This window comes from Ambystoma mexicanum, chromosome 8, assembly GCF_040938575.1.
Source record: "Ambystoma mexicanum isolate Mex_15411 chromosome 8, UKY_AmexF1_1, whole genome shotgun sequence".
Taxonomy (NCBI): Eukaryota; Metazoa; Chordata; class Amphibia; order Caudata; family Ambystomatidae; genus Ambystoma; species Ambystoma mexicanum.
In genome coordinates, this window is record NC_090929.1 from 1,258,637,933 (window position 1) to 1,258,652,698 (window position 14,766).

General features: G+C 47.1%; 1 protein-coding gene across 4 annotated transcripts in view; it reads left to right on the forward strand.

Moving 5' to 3' along the window:
- CPEB3 (cytoplasmic polyadenylation element binding protein 3) overlaps positions 1 to 14,766 on the forward strand; it is a 1,717,782-nt gene that overhangs the window by 1,144,616 nt on the left and 558,400 nt on the right. The gene's annotated exons all lie outside the window — the stretch shown is intronic.

The following is a 14,766-nucleotide window of genomic DNA, read 5'->3' on the forward strand; positions in this document are numbered from 1 at the left end:
TGTTAGCCTAGTGTCACAAAAATGACTTTTTAGTGTTTCATTCATTTCAGCTTTTTTCTTGGACAATCAAAGTAAATGCTGCTACCATGCAGGCCCACAACCCTGACAGCTATATTCCGTCGCTGCTGTGCTGTCTAAATGGTGCCAGCAGGCATAATGTATTATGTTTCCTTCTCTTTCCTCTTTCTAGCACTGGAGTGTAACATGCTCCTTTTTTGTCTTGAGTATATGTGCCTTTCTAACCCCCAATGAATGTGATTATCTTTAATATGCTGTGATGTTACTTGGCACCATCAGCAAAACAGCCCTTGCTCTATCTGGTGTCACGTTTATGCGTGGCCTTCCTTCTTTGATGTATTAGAAAAAGGAAATCATTCACTTTTGAAGCAGGTGATCTCTATTTCCAATTGCTATGAATCTACCTAGAAAGGGGTTGCAACTTAGTCTTTAGCCCTGGGCACCATTTCGGTACAATCGTGGTCATCGTTTGACCTGAAGATGGCCTCAATGGGCTCTGCTTTCCCCTACTAGATGAACTCTTGCTCGGCCTAGATGCTGGACATGCCATCAGCATCACCTATGCAGAATATTAGCAATATAGACGTGCACTCTTCAATGTAAAATCTTCATCTGGTTTGTGAGGTAGCAGGGTGAAAGGGATAGTATTTATTTTAGAAACTTTTATTAATTACTTTTTAGGATAGTGAAAGTCTTTAATGATTTTGTGTGCTGTTGTCTTTAAACAAGCGAAGGTGACATTCTAAATGAACATATGTTGTTGATTAACTTTAATTCCCCAGAAAGATAATGTGAGTTTAGCAATTTGTACCAGATGTCGGTCATCCAGATAGCTACCTTCAGTGAATATAACAGAAAGCAGGGATCTTTTGTTGAGGCTGTCACGCCGCCCGTCCTGGGGTCTCCTTACCCGCTACGGCGCTCCCCGTCCTGGAGGCTGTATCCTCGTTTTCGGCTTCGGGGTCCGGGGGCGTCCTGGGTCCCGGGCGCTTCCGGGTCTACGCGCACTACATTGCGCATGCGCGGGCGCCCGCTCTCTGCCCTTCGCGCATGCGCAGTGCGCAGGATGCTCGATTCCGGAGGATGTGCGGCTCAAGCCTCGTTGTGGGGTGCCCGATGCCTGGGAAACGGCACGGCTTGCGTTGCAAGCCTCCCAGGTCCTGGCGGGCTTATTTAAGGAGCCCTGATCCTTTTCCAAACCGCGTCTCAACGCGGTTTGTTCGGATCGTGTCTTTGCTGCCTTGCTTTGCATTCCCGTTGCCTGTTGCCTTCCACCTTCCTTGTCCTGCCTGGGGAACCCCTGCCTTCCACCTTCCTTATCCTGCCTGGGGAACCCCTGTCTTTCACCTTCCTTGTTCTACCTGGGGGACCCTTGCCCTTCTCCGACCTTCCTGCTCCAGTGGTTCCGCTCTCCCTCCTTGGTTCCGGTCCCCGCTCTGTCCTTTCTGGTCTCTATTTCGCTCTGAGTCCTTCCCCACTTGTTCCGTGCTCCTCTCCTTACCAGCCTGCTCTTGTTGCTTCCTTGCCTTCGTCCCTGGAGGGACCGTGCTGCTTCCAGTCCCCGGACCTGCCTTACATCGGAATCCCACTAAGGACCCGGACTATCTACTCAGAGGCTCCCCCTGCCAGTGCTTGCACTGTCCTGACGCCACTCAATCAGGGGTGAGCCTACCCGTGGCGTTGGGAGCCGGCTCACCTCCAATCCGGTTCTATATTGGGCTGGTGTTGGGCTGGTTCCCCGCGCCATCTGTCACGCCTATCCGGATCATCTGACAGCCTGGCCTCATCATCAAGGAACCCAACCGGACGAACAGGTACGCAGCGTTCTCGTGACGCTATTTACAACAGATTGAGACGCCTGTCTTCTGACACCTTGGACTCTACGATGGAAGAGGATCCGGGTCTTCGTAACGAGCTTCAAGCGCTTCGTGCCGAGATGGCGGCACTCCGTCAGGAAAACGTAGCCTTGCGCCAAATGGTGACACAGAACGTTAGTGCCATTCCACAGCCTGAAGGTCCCATGGCTCACACAGCTCCCATCAAGTTCGATGGAGATCCCCGTCGTGTGGGTGAATTCTGTAATCATTGCCGCATACACTTTCTCTTCCGTTCATCTCACTTTACCAATGACAAAGCCAAGATTGGATACATATTGGGTAACTTATCTGGTAACGCGCTTGCCTGGGCAACTCCTTTGGTCGTTACTAAAAACCCAATCCTGGATGATTTTTTAGCCTTCGAGAAAGCATTCTTGGATGTGTTTCAATCCCCCAATCTGGCCTCAGCAGCGCAGAACCAACTGATGGATCTGCAACAAGCCAATACCGACATCATCTCTTACATCAGCCGTTTCCGTCAATTGGCAGCTGAATCCTTATGGCCAGAGGTAACACAAAAGACCTTGTTTCGCCGGGGATTAAGGGAGGAATACAAAGATGAATTGTTGCACATACCAGAACCAGATGATCTACAGAAACTTATCGAACAAGTTCTGAGGATAGACCAGAGGTTGACCGAGAGAAAAGGAGAGAGACGACGGTTTGAGAAGGGAAACCTCAGACCACTGACTCTTCCTACGGGGATATCAGCACCTTCGGATGCTACCCAAGAACCAATGCAACTGGGAGCTGTAAGGGGCCCATTATCGGAAGAGGAGAAGAAGCGCAGAAGAAGACTGCGACTCTGTTTATATTGCGGAGGCGCTGGACATTTTCTGGGAACCTGCCCTCTACGTCCTATCAAGAAAGGGGGAAACTAGAAGACCTGTCGTCTAAGGGAAAGGCTACGACAGGTCCTTTCTTGCTTTCAGACCTTTCCAGCCCTGGGTTACAACTGCCCCCTATGCAGCCTGCCGTCTTGATGACTCTAGAGATCACTTTGAAGTGGCTTGATAAGACGATTGAGGTCCATGGTCTATTGGATTGCGGGGCCTCCGGAAACTATATTGATGAGGCATTCGCCATCAACCTTGGTATGCCCTTATTCACCAGAAGAACGGTTATACCAGTAGAGGTCATCGATGGTACACCCTTGGCTTCCGGTCCCATTCGGTTGCATACCATAGGCATGCTGTTACAGGTCAAGGGGCATGAAGAAAAGATTGCCCTCGACGTCATCAAGTCACCATCGTATCCTGTGGTTTTGGGACTGCCTTGGCTTTTGCGACACAATCCTACGATCGATTGGGAGTCCCGTTCTTTGAGATTTGTTTCTGCCTTTTGCCTCCGTGAATGTTGCTGCCACAACACCTCCTTGAAGTCTACAACCTTGATCCCTCTAATCCCGGGAGAGGACTCATCTGCCGTATGTTCTCTGTCCCTGATTCCGAATGTTTACGCCGACCTTAGTACAGTGTTTTCGGAACCCAGTGAAATACCTCTTCCTCCTCATCGGACATTTGACTGTCCCATAGACCTGATCCCTGGTGCTGTGATTCCTCATGGGAAGTTATACTCTCTGACTCAGTCTGAAAAACAAGTACTCCGGGAGTATCTGGATGATTGTTCTAAGAAGGGTTACATCGTACCCTCCAAATCCTCCGCCGGTTTCCCGTTGTTCTTTGTCAAAAAGAAAGAGGGGACCCTGCGGCCCTGTATCGATTACCGTCAATTGAACGACATAACACTCAAGGACAGGTACCCATTACCTTTGATTCGGAACATCATGGAGTCACTACGTTCTGCCAATATTTTCACTAAGTTGGATCTCCGGGGAGCCTACCACCTGGTTAGAATCAAAGAAGGCGACGAGTGGAAGACGGCATTCAAAACATCCTTTGGGCACTACGAATACAGGGTAATGCCCTTCGGGTTGTGTAACGCCCCAGCCGTCTTCCAACGGTTTATGGACAACGTGTTCGGCGATTTGGTTGGCATCTCGGTCTGGGTTTACCTAGACGACATCCTGATCTTCTCAAACGATCTGAAGGAACATGTCTCGCATGTCCGTGAAGTACTGTTGCGTTTGTCACGTAATCACCTGTACGCCAAAGCCGAAAAATGCTCGTTTCACCGGAATAGCATGGAGTTCCTGGGATACGTAATCAGCAATGCAGGTATACATATGGATTCGGGCAAAGTGAAGGCTATTCAGAACTGGAAACAACCACATGATTTGAAATCCCTTCAGCGGTTTTTGGGGTTCGCCAATTTCTATCAGCGCTTTATCCCGCTGTTTTCACAGGTCACGGCCCCGTTGACACGTCTGACCAGTGTTAAGATACCTTTTCTTTGGGATCAAGAAGCATCGACAGCTTTTGAGTGCTTGAAAACAGCGTTTAGTACAGCTCCTGTTTTGCGACATCCTAACGATGAGATGCCATATGTCATCGAAGCAGATGCCTCCAACTTCGCTGTTGGAGCGGTCCTACTGCAAAAACATCCTACATCTGGCGATGAACACCCTGTGGCCTATTACTCCCGGAAACTCACCTCTAGTGAGCTGAACTATGCAGTCATCGAAAAGGAACTTTTGGCCATCAAGACGGCGTTTGAAGAATGGAGGCATCATTTACTTGGTGGTCGTTTCCCTGTAGAAGTACGTACCGACCATCGCAACTTGCAGTTCCTACGAACATTGCAGTGTCGCACTGCTCGCCAAGCCCGATGGGCCTTCTTTTTCTCTCACTTTGATTTCAAAATCACATACATCCCTAGCTCCCAGAACCAGAAGGCTGATGCCTTATCTCGATCCTTGGACAAGGAAGAAGTGGGAGCCGGTTTGGACACGCCTATGATATCGCCCAAACACTTTCTACTAACCTTAGCTCCGCATCTCCAGAAGATCATACAAGAGACGTTGAGGGATCCGGAACGTGTCGATCTGCTAAGGAAACCCCAGATCTGCGAACGCGACGGTTTTCTGTTCTTCCTGAACCGATTGTACATACCTTCGACTGCCCTTCGCTTGGACATTCTCCATGGTTTCCACGATTCTCAAGTAGCTGGTCATCGTGGTATCAAGGCTACCCAGGAGCTGATCTCCAGACAATTCTGGTGGCCTGGATGGGCCAATGATGTAAAGTCATATGTGGAAAGTTGTCCTATCTGTGCTCAGACGAAGACACCCAGAAGAAAGCCTTTGGGACTACTTAAGCCTACTGAAACTCCTCCCTACCCTTGGCATACTATCGCCACCGACTTCATTGTTGAGCTTCCGCCCTCTGCAGATCATACTTGTGTCATGGTGGTTGTGGATTGTTTCACTAAATATGCACATTTCATTCCCTTCATGAAGATCCCGACTTCCTCCCAGATGGCTTTGGCATTTCTACACAACATTTATCGGTTACATGGACTCCCTGAGAAGATCATCTCTGATCGTGGTTCACAGTTCCTTTCCTCTTTCTGGCGTCAGTTGTGTAGTCATTTAGGTATCCACAGAGCCTTGAGCTCAGGCTATCACCCGCACACCAATGGTCAGACCGAAAGGACGAATCAAACCCTGGAGCAATACTTACGTTGCTATGCCAATGCCACTCAGTCAAACTGGCTTCAGTACCTGGACTTGGCGGAAGTTTCCTATAACAATGCGGCCCATGCTGCCACCGGCATCAGTCCTTTTCTATGCTCAGCTGGACAACATCCCAAGCTGGTTCCTTTCTCACCTGTGGTGCCCAGCTCTGTTCCGTCTGCGGATCACTTGGTCTTCAAGATTCAGAAACAACATGTCCTGGCCCGGAGAACCCTTACGGAGACACGTGAGCGCATGAAGGAGCAGGCTGATAGGGGCCGAACCACGGAACCCGATCTCCAGGTGGGAGATCTGGTTTGGTTGTCTTCCAGAAATCTACCAATTCGTAATCTACCCACTAAATTGGCACCCAGGTTCTATGGGCCTTTCAAGATTGCCAAGCGTTTGTCCTCAGTGGCTTTTCGATTGGTGCTGCCCCACACTTGGAGGATACACCCTGTCTTCCATGTCTCCCTTCTGAAGCCCTATGTGAAAGATGTCTTTCGACGCTCTGGTCCTCGGCCCTCCTCTGTTCTGGTACGGGGGGTTCCTGAGTTTGAGGTTCGGGAGATCTGTGATTCACGGATTCGTCGGGGTGTGCTCCAATTCTTGATCGATTGGAAGGATTATCCCGCTTGTGATCGCACTTGGGAGCCGCACTATAATGTGCACGCTCCCCGGCTTATTCGTGAATACTTCCTTCGTTTTCCCTGGAAACCTGGGGCCCCGGGCCTTTCTGGGAGGGGGCATAGTGTCACGCCGCCCGTCCTGGGGTCTCCTTACCCGCTACGGCGCTCCCCGTCCTGGAGGCTGTATCCTCGTTTTCGGCTTCGGGGTCCGGGGGCGTCCTGGGTCCCGGGCGCTTTCGGGTCTACGCGCACTACATTGCGCATGCGCGGGCGCCCGCTCTCTGCCCTTCGCGCATGCGCAGTGCGCAGGATGCTCGATTCCGGAGGATGTGCGGCTCAAGCCTCGTTGTGGGGTGCCCGATGCCTGGGAAACGGCACGGCTTGCGTTGCAAGCCTCCCAGGTCCTGGCGGGCTTATTTAAGGAGCCCTGATCCTTTTCCAAACCGCGTCTCAACGCGGTTTGTTCGGATCGTGTCTTTGCTGCCTTGCTTTGCATTCCCGTTGCCTGTTGCCTTCCACCTTCCTTGTCCTGCCTGGGGAACCCCTGCCTTCCACCTTCCTTATCCTGCCTGGGGAACCCCTGTCTTTCACCTTCCTTGTTCTACCTGGGGGACCCTTGCCCTTCCTGCTCCAGTGGTTCCGCTCTCCCTCCTTGGTTCCGGTCCCCGCTCTGTCCTTTCTGGTCTCTATTTCGCTCTGAGTCCTTCCCCACTTGTTCCGTGCTCCTCTCCTTACCAGCCTGCTCTTGTTGCTTCCTTGCCTTCGTCCCTGGAGGGACCGTGCTGCTTCCAGTCCCCGGACCTGCCTTACATCGGAATCCCACTAAGGACCCGGACTATCTACTCAGAGGCTCCCCCTGCCAGTGCTTGCACTGTCCTGACGCCACTCAATCAGGGGTGAGCCTACCCGTGGCGTTGGGAGCCGGCTCACCTCCAATCCGGTTCTATATTGGGCTGGTGTTGGGCTGGTTCCCCGCGCCATCTGTCACGCCTATCCGGATCATCTGACAGCCTAGCCTCATCATCAAGGAACCCAACCGGACGAACAGGTACGCAGCGTTCTCGTGACGCTATTTACAACAGAGGCTTGGAAAGAAGGCCACCCTCTTTTGCTGACCTCAATAAGTAAGTGACTTAATGGTTAGTGAGTGCCTTGCATACAAATTATTTGTAGCCTTTAGAGCAGGTCTCTGCAACATGTGGCTCTTCACAGAGGAAAGGACACTCATCACAAACGCACGGGGGGCATTATCAGTGGAACAAAGCAATTTAAAAACTACAGATCTTCCTGACCGATGAAGGAGGTGGAATACACCAGCACTGAATATTGCATGTGATCCACTAATCTATGGTCAAATCTATTTTACCCTTGGTACTGCGGAACTTTGCCCCCATTTTAATTCAAATCATCATGAGGCATTTGAGTCACAATATAGGTTCTTGTAGTGCCTCCCACTACATGATAAACAATGCTATTTGCCTATGATAGGCTAGCCTCCAAAAACATTCCTTTCTCTCATTATAGAGAGCCAGGTCCCTAACCAAAGCTACATAATCAGGAGCCCCTCTTCTCATTCACTTAAGGGCAATACGCCTTTTTGCTAATGTAAGCCCAAAATTAAAGAACTTGGCCTGAGGCACCTGGAAACTCTACGACTGGGTCAACAGAAATTCACTACGTGTAAGTCAATATGTGCCCCAGGATAGCGTTTATATCCGCCACCAGTCTGGTACAATAACACTAAACTCATGGACACACCCAGATCAGATGAAATAACAAGTCATCCTCCATGGGTCCATTTTTACACCTGGGATCATAATCCGGTGTGAATCGGTCAATGAGTTGTGATGTAGTGTATGAGAACATGAAGATCTTGTAAGGAATTAATTGAAACCTGCTGTTAAGAGAGATAGTCTTGGGGAGTGTACCAAGATCCCTAAACCACCCATTTGTACCAGTTTCTTGATGGATTGCAGAGAATGTGTCTCTTGCAATTCTATGTAAATTCCAGTGATGTGTCAGTGACATTCCACGGCTGAGAGCAGGTACAACAGCAGTGCTGTCTTTGCCGGCAAAGCTGTTCACACCCACCATCTAGTACGTATTACAGCTGTAAGTTGAATGTGCCACAGTGTAACATGCTAAGTGTGTCACATTTATCTGCCTATCCTAGTCACATGATCCTGCAGTGCTACCAGCCCAGTGCTACAAATCAAATCACATCAGAGTTGAAATTCATTCCTCACCCAGTCTACAAAATTGTGTGTGCTGATCACTCTTTGGTCTAAGGGTAGTTCAACACCATGGCCAGTGCATTACATGGACATGTGGTGATGGGATCTGTAAGATATGTAGGGATCTCTTCCATGGATAAACCATGCATTTTAGTGGTAAGAGTCCACACCTCTGTGAACACAAAGAGATCAGAGGACCGAGAGGTTACCTCATGATGCCATCCATGATCACATGAGGGTTCTGGTCAGCCGGGTGGTGCTATAGAACCATGTACTGCAGCTAAGTAGCCAGGAACTAAACATATAGGTCAGGAACCTGCTGACCACCTCTCCTGGCTGGGCTGAATAAGGTGTCCATACTGATGGATGGTCCTTAACAACCAAAACTAAAGTGTACAGAATGGCTGTGCATTTTCTGAAGAATGGTAGTGATAGGGCGTAAAGAGTTTTACGGAATAAGTAATTAAACATGCAAACAATTATCATTTTCGCTAAAACATGGTGTCTGGGGAAGAAAGGGGATCAACAGATAACCCATTAGGCAGACTTGTGGCAACACAATGTGTTTTATTGCGCTGTTCCCATCGGAATAGGAACAAGTGAAAACAAGGTAGGTTAAATCTCTGTGAACACAGACATGGCAGTAAACTGATAAGTGCAACAAATGCTCACAAGGTTCAGGCCCAGCCCCTGGTCGGCTCAACACACTGGGTGAAAGTTTATTAAATGCTTGTAGGACTGCTCCCTTTCTCCGTTCATCTTTGATCTTGTCAAGGAGCCTCTGGTTCAATGCCTTCGAGATGACCACAGAGTACAGGGTCACTGTCAGAATATGTCCTATAGAGGGGCTTTGTACACAGATGATGTTCTCTTGTTTCAAAGGGAGCCTAGAACATACTTTCTAGAGGCTATGAACAAATTGGCCACGTTTCCAGAGGTCTCTGGATTCCCAATCAATCAAAAGGACTACATTTTGAGTCTCCCAAGGGTCTTGAAGGATTACAGAGGGTTTTTTCCATTCCCTTAGGAGAAGGTGCATCTTAATCATCTATACATAAGATTAACATCAACATCTGACATATTATACAACGTTAATATTTTTCCAATATGGAAGTGTTGCGAGAAAGATCTTGAGCAGTGATCTTTGCAGAATATCTCCTGGGTCAATCATGTGGCTGCCCTCAAAATGACTCTTCTCCCCAGAGCATTATACTATATATATATATATATATATATATATATATATATATATATATATATATATATTTTCACTAACAAAAAACGTTAAAAGGATGTTATCGTTAAATTGCGCTAGCAAAAACCTAGGAAATTTAATGGGAAAACATTGTTACAGGGACGTTATGGTTACAGGTAAAACCGCAAAACCCCAGACATTCGCCAGTTATGGTAAGCTAAGCAACCATAACTTGTGCTACCACTGTGCACTGCAAGGACTAACCCATGACCTCAAAGATGACATCACAACTGTCATTGATGACATGACTGATGACATCCCATGTGTATTTAGTTTTCATGAAAAGCCTCCACAAGGGATTGGCATTGTACTGTTGGAAGAAAACTATCAGATATCATTAGAAGAACTATTATGAAATAAACAGTTCATTAACCAATGCATTTCTATAAACAGCATTGAATTACAGAGTCTTTCCAGTACATGACCCAACTCATGTACAAACATAGGAACTGTCTGCAGTATGCATCATACAAGTGCTCTATTCAAAATGTTCCCATGTTAGATGAATAATGAATGCTTTTGTTTGAAAGTTTTCTGTACTGTGCAACATCTACTAAGTAGCTGAGAATGCCTCAGTTACTACATAAGCGTACTAATATACACAAAATATAAAGAGACAAAAACGCATACAAATAGCCTCTTCAAAGACAGTACAGTTAGCAACACAGTAGCAGTACTACCACAACGTGTTCATACCCTAACTGATTATCTTCATGCACAGACATGCTTTCTGTGTTTCAGGCTTACTTCTTCCCCCATGTATATGTATCATATCATGTGCCTGAACCCTAAGGAAAGTAGTGTAAGATCATATGAGAAGGGTAAGGCCAACAAATAAAGTACCTTTTCAATTTTCCATTCCTGACTCCCAGTGACGAAAAGCACTTGGTTTAGATATGACATTGAAAAAAAAAGAGGGAGCCACACATGTGATGTCATCAGTCATGTCACCAATGACATTTGTGATGTCATCTTTGATGTCATGGGTGTTAGTCCTTGCAGTGCGCAGTGGTAGCGCGAGCTATGGTTGCTTAGCTTACCATAACTGGCGAATTTCTTGGGTTTTGCGGTTTTATCTGTAACTATAACGTCCTTTTAACAATGTTTTTTGTTAATGAATTTCATAGATTTTTATTAGGGCACTATAAACATAACGTTGCTTTAGCACAGGGTATTTAACAATGATGCTATATTTGTAGTACCACACCTTCACCATAACGTCCCTTTGGCAATATTATGTGTCGCTGATTATGATATAAAGCTCCTTTCAGATTGTCACAATGTAAGTGCCAATGAAGGGAGGCAGTGCAACGCGCATCGTATACCCGCCACACAATTGTATGCTAAATGGAAGGAACTGTGGGACTGTGGCAAACACTGCAGTGGAAACAGGTAGAAATATGTGGCAGTAGAAACAGATGGTTCTGCGTGTTGCAGTGCGTTTAGAAGAGCAACAGCAACCACAAACATTATTCCTATACTTCCAAAAGGGGTAACAAGGCAATGTGTGTAGAGCGTGTAGAATTCGGAAATGCAGTAATATCAACAGGAACGCTATTTGTGGGGAAAACTGTCCCATTTGTAAAGTACCACAATGGCACAAGATGTAAAAAGACACAAATACACCTCTTCACAATGTACCGCGCTTTCTCCATTTCCGGACCAAATAAAAAATAACGCCCCTGCATGGATGTCTGCTTAATGGGATACACAATTATGCAGGAGATCGGAAACAGAAGCATTAACTGGCCTACTGCCTTCCTCAGCACAGACGGCACAGATAATCGTGTTATATGGTGTTAATTTGTCCCTCCACAGTCGTCAACAATAATATCATCGTGATTGAGCGTCACCGAAACCACATGATACACTCCACACATAACTCCCAACGGACTCTGTTGTCCATTCACTGTCAAGTCATGTATGTGCAATTCACCCACAAATCATACGCGGTGGCTCGTACAACACACAGGCATAAGCTCACCCGCTGCATTTAGGTCGACAAATATACTGTATACCACAGTCTGTGCGTGCACTCCACACCCAGAAAGCGTATCCCGCAATCTTGTGTCCTCCACAGTCCCAAATATAAGGTGGCCATGTGCAAAAGGAGCGTATGTTACACATACAAACCTGCAACTGTTGCGATTTGTGCTGACTTTTCCAGGTGTGTGCATGAGGGAATAGGGGAATAAATGTCAACCAGGGTAGGGGGATGTCCTTTGTAGTGGTTGCTCTTAAAAAAGCAGTTTCTTTTCAATTTTTTAAAACAACTTCCACAGTAATAACTCTTTTTTTGGGCTTTTATAATTGTTTTTATTTATTGCAATACGCCTCTCCTTCTTACAATACCGTCTTCAGTGCAGCCTGTAGATTGGAAAACCAAAGGTCATTGCCACTGGACGACAATGAAATGCCATTTCCATTGAGAAGATGCACATATCGATCACCAATGTTGTCATTGTGACAGGAGCACATCCTAGCAGCACGCAAAAATGTAAACATGCTTCTGTTGATAAGACGCCTTCCCACCTCTGGCTGCCAACAACATTCATTGGGATAGTTATATAATGGACTTGGTGGGATACATGAGAAAAGCACCTTCGGAGTGGCAAAAAATGTGCTGCACTTTTTTCATCCTATTTTTGAGTTGACGGTACACACTTGCTCAAGCTATGGAACCCAAAAGCAATGCTCCAAAGTGCACTACCACAACGTGTACAGTACCTAAACCGGCCACTTGTCGGCATTTTCCAAGCAAATGGTTGAAAGTACAGACAGCGACACCGCACCACAAAGTCTCAATTTCTTCCAAATTCAAATTGCCATTAAGATCTCTTTCCATGGCATACTGGAGCAGATCTAGCACAAAGCGATCACCCACTATGAAAACTGTACGTCTGGCCATCTCTGCCAGCCTCACTACACACAGTAATGAAACAAAATATGTCCGCCCTTTCCTGTGCCCCAGTAAATCATGACTAGTCCTTCTTCCCTTTCCACTATCCTCTTCCCACCACGACCTTATTAGGTATTGCTAAGTACTCGCACATGCATCCACCAATGCCCCCCAAGACTTCAGCATCTTACAATGTCAGTTCTCCACAAGACTTCATATGTACCGTTACAAAATCAGCCTGCACGTGTGCTGTTATTGGAAAGCATGTTCTATGGAAAGTTCAGTGAAACATTGCATGAGTTATACATGCACATTAATCCAAATAAGCACCCATCACCACAAAATAAAGGTATGAACAGTTGTTTTGCAGTATGGTCACAACTCTGTTATAAGTGCCTCTGCGCACGATATCCGCCTCTAAGAGTCCACTATATGATTAAAAAGCATACTGATGTTCCTCCCATCTCCTTCCATAAAGTGGCAATTTGTTCGTATGTGCTTGCAACGTTTTCATTTACCCGTATCATGCACTATATTAGCGAAACAGGAACTCTATTCTTTCCTTCCGCCAATGCTACGAAAATTGTTCCGCACTTACTCACCTACTACATAACTCGTAAAAAGAAGGCACTAAAGCTACCACTAAATGTATCTTAGCCACCTACAGTCACTTTCCAAAAGGTCAGTGTCTGCACGGCTGTGGTGGTTTGTACGCTGCACTGTTGCCACAGGCTCTTTTTAAATCTCCCAGCTTCCACTCTGCGCCCTCAGCAACTCATCCATAATAGGAGTACACAACTTGGCCTTGGCCTGAACGGCAGGTATCGTATCTCTGCTGGACTTAAATGTCTGCAATACCTCACAGTGGCTGCGAACAATAAATTAAAAGCCCTATGCATTATGCAAAAAGCCTTCGTGTCCCTGTGACCTCAATACCTTGCACTGTCACTTCCTAAATATCTGCCTGCTCCAGCTCTTCCATCATCCGCCTCGTACTCCCTCAGGGTCAGTTGCTTCTGCACACAACCACATGTTGGTAGATGTGGTTCTTATGCTACGGCCTCCCTGTGGCACACGCTCTGTCTCCCTGGACCTTGAGGAGAAGCATCGTAGGTTCTAAAAGCACCTGAAAACCTTTCCATGTGCTTCTTTTTCCCCTCCTCTCCCCTACTCACATGCTGGCTAAAAAGTATTGTGCACTGCTTTCTTACCCACCCTATAATCTGTGCCCCAGGCCACCTCCCTCCCTACAGTTCCTCCCCTGCACTGGCTTGCTACCAACCCCCGCACTTTGGGACTGTTTTCTATAACCCTAACAGTACAGCCACTGTTAGGGAGAATTCTCTCTTTAGACTGAATTTCCTAACCTAGTGAGTCCCCCAGCAGCTTTGCTGGATTTCTGGAGTTTGTTTTTTTTTCTCCTGCCAAGAGTGAGACTCTTTTTCTCCCACTCTTGGACATGATTTAGGGTGTTCCTTTGACTGTTAATGTGTTTTATGGGCTATGGGGCCCTTTACTCCATAGGGTCTCATGTGTTTTTACTATGCGTGTTACACAGCACCCTCTGTGCAGTAACACAGGGGTGTCATAGTGACACCCCACCATAGACTCCATACCCTGGGACTGACTGACTACTGTCTCCCACGGCATGTAAAGTCACCATTGGCTTTACTAGTCCCAAATTATTAACAGACACCAGTACAAACCATCATATTGTGGACGTACTGGTCGGGGCAATTCGATTTCCTCGGGGTCTGTTAGTCGAGGGGGCACGTCTCCGTCCCCCCTGATCGAGTTTTGGCTGGTGGCAGTGGATACTACTTTTTATATTCGACCGCGAATATATTCCAATGGGATTTTCCCATTGTTCGAGACTACCAACTTTAATTATTTAATTCTCATAGCCTCGAACATACCGCCGGTTTATTTAATTCATATTAATTCGCTGGTTGGTATTATTTGCCAGGACTCGATTCTAAAATGGCGTTTGTGTTCTCTTCTGTGACTCCAACCCAAGTCGAGCCCTTTGTTCCACTTTTTGGCAGGCTTCTCCCCAGAAGCCTCCAAAAGTGGTGCCACTCTGTCTGGGTACCACAGGGGGTGTGGGAGGGGGTTTAGGCACCCTGGACTGAGTTACCTTGGTAACTCAAGTCACACTCTTGTGTGATTGGCCAAGTGGTGAGCCAGCCGGCTCACCACGTATCATGTTTGATTGACAGCTAGGCTGAGTGAATGGGGGTATGCTGCATAAAAGCAGGGCTTTGCGGACTGGAACTTCAG